This window comes from Manis pentadactyla, chromosome 1, assembly GCF_030020395.1.
Source record: "Manis pentadactyla isolate mManPen7 chromosome 1, mManPen7.hap1, whole genome shotgun sequence".
NCBI classification, from domain to species: Eukaryota; Metazoa; Chordata; class Mammalia; order Pholidota; family Manidae; genus Manis; species Manis pentadactyla.
In genome coordinates this window covers 108976879-108982878 of record NC_080019.1, presented here as the reverse complement: position 1 = coordinate 108982878, position 6000 = coordinate 108976879, and the positions used below count along the sequence as shown (strand labels likewise).

The following is a 6000-nucleotide window of genomic DNA, read 5'->3' as shown; positions in this document are numbered from 1 at the left end:
TATGGTTGAGAAAAATGCCAAAGGGGGAAAGTTAATTTTGATTTTAGTGGTATGCTTCCTGAGCTGGAAGAGAATCCCAAATTGCTGGTGGAGTTCACACTTCTTCATGACTGCCATTAGCAATTCTGTATCTACCTCTAGATCTAGTAAAGCTTAGTGTATCAGAGAGATGCCAAATTCAAGGATAATTCCTGATACAGTGTTATGCAAATGATTTCTTGAGAAGCAATATTCAGACCTGCATGATGATGTGTGGAAGTCCAAATCAATTAACAGAGGCAGTTCTCAATCTTTTATTTTTATTTTCTCATTCTCTTACTTTAAATATCTTCAATGTAAAATCATGACTACTGTGGTTCTACAGCACATTTGCAAGCTGAGAATATGTTAATTTACTTATCTAATCATATTTTATGTTCTGATTTTTTGGACAGGTGGCTTTCACATTTCTTTGATTGAGAACAACTCTAAGAAATATATTCTATGTCCTATCATAGTCCCACACACTACCATCCCTTGCAACAAACACACACGTACACAGAAACAAATTTTTTGAAATCACACACTTCCTTATTATTATAATTTTTATTTGTTCTACTTTCTGCTATGTCTCCATAAAATTGATTTATACTGATTTAATGTCCCACCAAGGTGCAGCTGGAAAAATAGCCTCATCAGTGGTTTTCAAAATCATTTGGAGTACTCCATTTGGCAGCAATATAAAATTGGAACAATCAGAGAAAATTAGCATGGCACCTACACAAGATGACACACATTTGTGAAGCATTCCACATTAAAAAAAAAAGCACTTGAGGAAGAGGCTTATGATGGGTGAATGGATAAACAAAATGTGATACATATAAACAATGGAATATTATTCAGTCTTTAACAGGGAGGAAATTCTGACACATGGTACAACATGAATGAATCTTGAAAACACGTTAAGTGGAATAAGCCAAAAAGGAAAAATACTGTACGATTCTACTTTCATAAAGATAACTAGAGTAGGCAAACTCATAGAGACAGAAAATAGAATGGTGGTTGCCAATGCCAGGGAAAGAATGAATGGGAAGTCATTGTTTAATGCGTATAGAATTTCAGTTTTGCAAAATGAAAAGAGTTCCGGAAATGGATGGTGGTGATGGTGATGGTTTTGCACAAAAATGTGAATGTACTTAACACCACTGAAATGTCCTCTTAAAAATGATTAAGATGGAAAATTTTATGTCGTGTATTTTACAATTACAAAAATCAATTTTAAAAATCACTTAGGAAACAAATTCTACTGTTATACTCCATATTTACTAAGTAGGGGTAGGGATCCTAAATCTGGGGATGTTTTAAGAGCTACCCAGATGAATTGGATGCATAATGGTTTGGGAACCATGGCTTTAGAATGTAACTATGACTATCTCTCCCAGCGTCCAGATTATTTTGCCATTTCTGAGAGAAGCAGTGTGGGGTGAGATCCTGCAGAAGCCTAACTTTACTCTTGATCAGGACTTAAAAAAACAGATTAAGAATTTTTCAAGTGGGAAACTGGTGTTAGAGTACATGTTTATGGATATGGATATTGAGTATAGAGAAAGAAACTTCTCCAGAAGAGACAAAAAATAATATTAAAACACACAAAGTCTAATGCTGGTTCTCCTACTTCTTTGCAGTCATATTCAAGGTTTTCTTTCAATTGAAAAAAAAAAGCTACTGTCGTAACCATTTGGGCTGCTATGACAAAATATCAGAGAATGGGTGGCTTATAAACAACAGACATTTCTCACAGTTCTGGAAGCCAGGAAGTCCAAGATCATGGTAACAGTAAATTTGTGTCTGCTAAGAATCAGCTTCCTAGACCAAATCTTTTCTCCCTAACCTCAAATAGTGGAATGGGTGAAGGAGCCCTCTGAGGTCTCTTTTATATAAAGGCAGTGATCTCATTCATTAGCTTCTGCCATCATGACCTAATCAATTCCCAAAGCCCCCCACTTCAATTACTAGCATACTGGGGGCTAGGGTTTAACATAAGAATTTTGAGCAGACACAAACACTCAATCCATAGCAGTTATATTTTTGTCTTTTATATACCATGTCCTTTATTACATTAATTTATCTACCATTGCAATGTCTTGATTAGGAGTCACATTTTTTTTTTATTAATGAGAAAATGAAGGCTCCGGAATGTTAATACCTTGCCCAATGTCACACAGCTCATACTTGGTAGAAACTGTCTACATGGCTCCAACACCTTTAGTCTTTTCAACACTATCCCACTTCTCTGCACAATTTCATCCTATTCTTCCAGAGCACAGTAGAGTAGACCTCATTATTGTCATTTTAAAAATAAGAAAAGAACCACAGGGGGACGACTTTATGAAGGTCACACAAGAAGGCTTCCACATCTTGATTCTATTTTCATCCATAAAATAGAGCTATTTCACCTTTGAGAATTATATTGAAGAAACCAAATAAAATTGAATGTCATAAATATCATGCAAGGAGGAGTAAAATCTTGATTAATAATAAAGTGCCAAGCAGCTATGGTTAATTGAAGGTTAACTAGAGGCTTCTTTTTGTTTTAACCTTCAATTCTGAAAATTCTTTCAAAATAGATTGAGCCACATCCTGGTTTCTATAAGTTTAGTGAAATAAACACAATTAAATCTTGCTTTTGGTGTTTTGTTTTTTTTCCAACTTCTGTGATCATCATACAGTAAATTGATTTGAATTTTTATGGAGGACAGGAAAAAAATTAATGTGGCTCTTTTGACCAAGTCTTTAATAAGCTCTTGTATAGTATCTTTCAAAATAAAAGCGCCAAAACAGTTCCAGGTCTGTTTTTTTGCCTTTTTGTAGCTTTTTAAAAGGATGATTGGTCTGTAGAAAGAGGGATACAGGTGAACAGTACTTTGTGTGCTTCCCTCTCCAAGTGAAATTTTAGGGTGAAGAACTGTTACCATCCTTCTGCTGCCCAGAGTATCCTTTAAATCAAGAAAAAGAGGTATGATGTCTTCTATATATTGTTCAGAGAGAATATAGTCTGTAAACTTACTCATTTCTTAGGAAAAATATTAAAGGTGTAGATTTCTCAAATCTCCACTCTAAGTAGTTGACCTCAATCTCCCTCTGCACCCACACCCACCCATCAGTCTCCCCTTTATGCACCATTTATCTCCTTCACTATTTTCACTGACAGACATTTGTGGAAACAGTGGGATGGCTAATTTGAAATGGGAATGAATTAAGACATAATAAAAGGGACACATACCAGGAGAGACTAGTACAAGTACTATCAGTGCCTCCATTGGTTGGCCAATGCCACAGCTTATGTATTAGCGAAATAATTTTAGAAATAGATTTCATTGTTGAAATTAGTGATTTTTAAAATAGACACTAAAACATTTTAAAAACATTTACTCTGTCATAAGACTATAGTTTAAGAATCTAACCATACATTTATGTTTAAGAATGGCAGCTCTGATTTGATTTCTACACAGGCCTCCCTCTGTCTAGACACTGGATTCAGGGACTGTTGGTTACCCAAGTCTGGGTAGGTAGTCTGCTGAATACTGCTGCTCTAACATTGCATTTATTGCATTTGTCTTCAATGGATCTTTCTTCCTAGGTACAATCTTAACACCCTATTAAAATAAATAAATAGATAAAACCAAGAATTGGTAAAGCTTATGAGATTATTTTGTAAATATTATGCTTGCTAATAAATGGCTATATTTGCAGAAAAATTCATTTTTAATTACTTGGAAAGTTTGCTTTCTTTACTTAGAAAGATGGTATAAGAGCAGCATCTAACCTTCTCCTACATGTAACTATTAGCTAATGATTTCTACCCAAAAGAGCCTAAAAATTTTTATATTCAAAGTGGTTTATGTCAGTTTATAATAAGAGATATCAAAACAAAGCTTGCATGAGCATTCCTAAGGATATTTAGCCAATGGAGTGACTAGATGATCAATAAAATTCTTTCTACTTTAAAGGCACAGAACTCTTCTCATAAGCCTATGTTCAGAACATTCCTAGAAAAGGAATCACTTATCTGGAAGATTTTGATCATTTGAAATGACTTTGCCAAGAATAATTTGCTCACACCCATATTCTTTATAGAAGTCCTTTTGCTATAACACAGGCAGACCATAAGGGAGGATATAGAAATTGTGATGATAACCCAAGCCCCTAATTTCCTACGGAGGGGGCAGTAAGGAGATAGTCTACCTGACGGGGCAGTAATAAAGCATGGCATCCCAAGAGACTCCGAGAAGCAGCTCCAGTGAGGGTGAAAGTGACCTGAGGTTCTGATGCATACAGCCTTCTTAGAGAAAGGAGTAGGGCTGACTTCTGCTTCTCTCTAATAGCCTTCCCAAGTTCCTGTTGCAATTCAAGATTTCTGCTTTTAAGCTGAGCTTAACACCTACCTGAGTCTCTAAAAAACTGTGGGAGAGATGCCAAATGATCTAACAGGCAGATCCACAACCAGGCACATAATTCAAACAGGTTTGGTGGGTGTAGGATTCTCATTTCTGACACAAAGCCAAGGGCCTTCTGTGTCTAGTTGCAAAGACTTAACAAATCTATGTAAAACCTAAACCATATTTTCCAGCAGGAAATCTAGCTCCATGTTTGTGAGTGTTATTTATGTTATTTAAAAGCCTAAATGTCACTGCTATTTATCATCACATTTGTGGAGCTGGAAATCAGATATCATATTCTTCAAAGCAATTATATTTTGTGGTTGGAGATATATTCTACCAAACCACCCCTTTCTCTAACACCTGGCAAGGTAATGACGGAGAGTTGCCTAACCTGATGAATTTCATTTCCCAAATTCTTCTATCTCATCTAAGTGAGCCTGAGTCAGCATCTATCTTTCCTCCTTTCTTCCATCTGTTCCCTTTTCACACTTGACTAATTTATCACTTGATTGATATTCTGGCCATTTACTGTATTGTTCAAAAGAGAAAGAAAACATTTTATCTTTTAAATTTTTAATAGAATAGATTTCAGTAACTATAAACTCAGTGCCTTTCCAAGTCCATAGCCTCTGTAAGGGCTCAGAGGTTCCCTCTATATTTGGCACATGCCACCTGAGCAGTTGTTCCATAGCTTCTGGCAAAATATTAAAATAGAAGGGGGGTACACACTTGAAGAGGAGGGCTTGAGGGAGCTAGGGGAGTAGTGAAAACATAGTTTCAAAAGTTTTTTACACACCTCTCACTGTAGTGACATTAGCTGAAAGGTTACCTTTCTTTGGAGATGCTGAAAGATGCAAAATAGAGCTTCCCTAACCTTGGGAAAAGCCATAAAATCTATAAAATGATCATTTTTCCTGAGCACATCAGAAAGCTGAGTTCACAAGGCAGCCAAGTAAACTGAATTCCAAACAAGAACAAGCCCCACTCAAAAAGAGATGGGATACACACACTTTTTCATCTTTACCGGAGCACAGAACATCCAACAAATAAATGGATAAAAAGAAATGAGCTAAAGTTTAACAAATTCTTAAATACAAATTTGGCCCAACAGCTCAGTTTAGGATAACTAGTAGAACCAGACACAAGGAGAGTTCACACCCACTGACAGTCTCCACAGGCGTCCATCAGGTGCATACTAACAAAAATGTGAGGCAAAGCAAATGACCAGGTGCAGTGCCCTCAGTAGCACAGGCATAAAGGAAGTTAGCAGCAGCTGCTAGTGACCAAACTAAAGCTGTGCTACCTCCCTGAACTACTCCTTCCTATAAAACAAAACTTTCACCTACTAGGGAGGAGAAATAAACTCAGTCTCCAAGCATAAAGAGGCATTGCTTCTGGTGAAGTAGCAGCAAAACCTGTCTGTCTCTGGGAAAGGGGTAGGGGAGCCTCTCATCCCGAGGACCCAACCAGAGATCCCTTTTTGCTGAGCTAGAGGTAGAAACAGAACTCATTCTGCCTGAACCTAGCATCCTACACTCTTGACAAAAAAAGCTCTGCTATTACTGGTGGGAAGCCTCTG

The 6000-nt window shown here is 36.8% G+C and overlaps 1 long non-coding RNA gene and 1 pseudogene across 1 annotated transcript in view; one reads left to right on the top strand and one right to left on the bottom strand.

Annotated features, from left to right (window-relative positions):
* The first annotated feature begins 700 nt into the window (after positions 1-700).
* On the top strand, positions 701-798 carry LOC118932923 (U6 spliceosomal RNA; annotated as a pseudogene).
* A 1918-nt stretch (positions 799-2716) lies between these two features.
* Positions 2717-6000, bottom strand: part of LOC130683340 (uncharacterized) — a 168511-nt gene continuing 165227 nt past the window's right edge. Inside the window, exon 3 of the long non-coding RNA XR_008996993.1 lies at positions 2717-2975. This is a non-coding gene — a long non-coding RNA (uncharacterized LOC130683340). The remainder of the gene's footprint in view (positions 2976-6000) is intronic.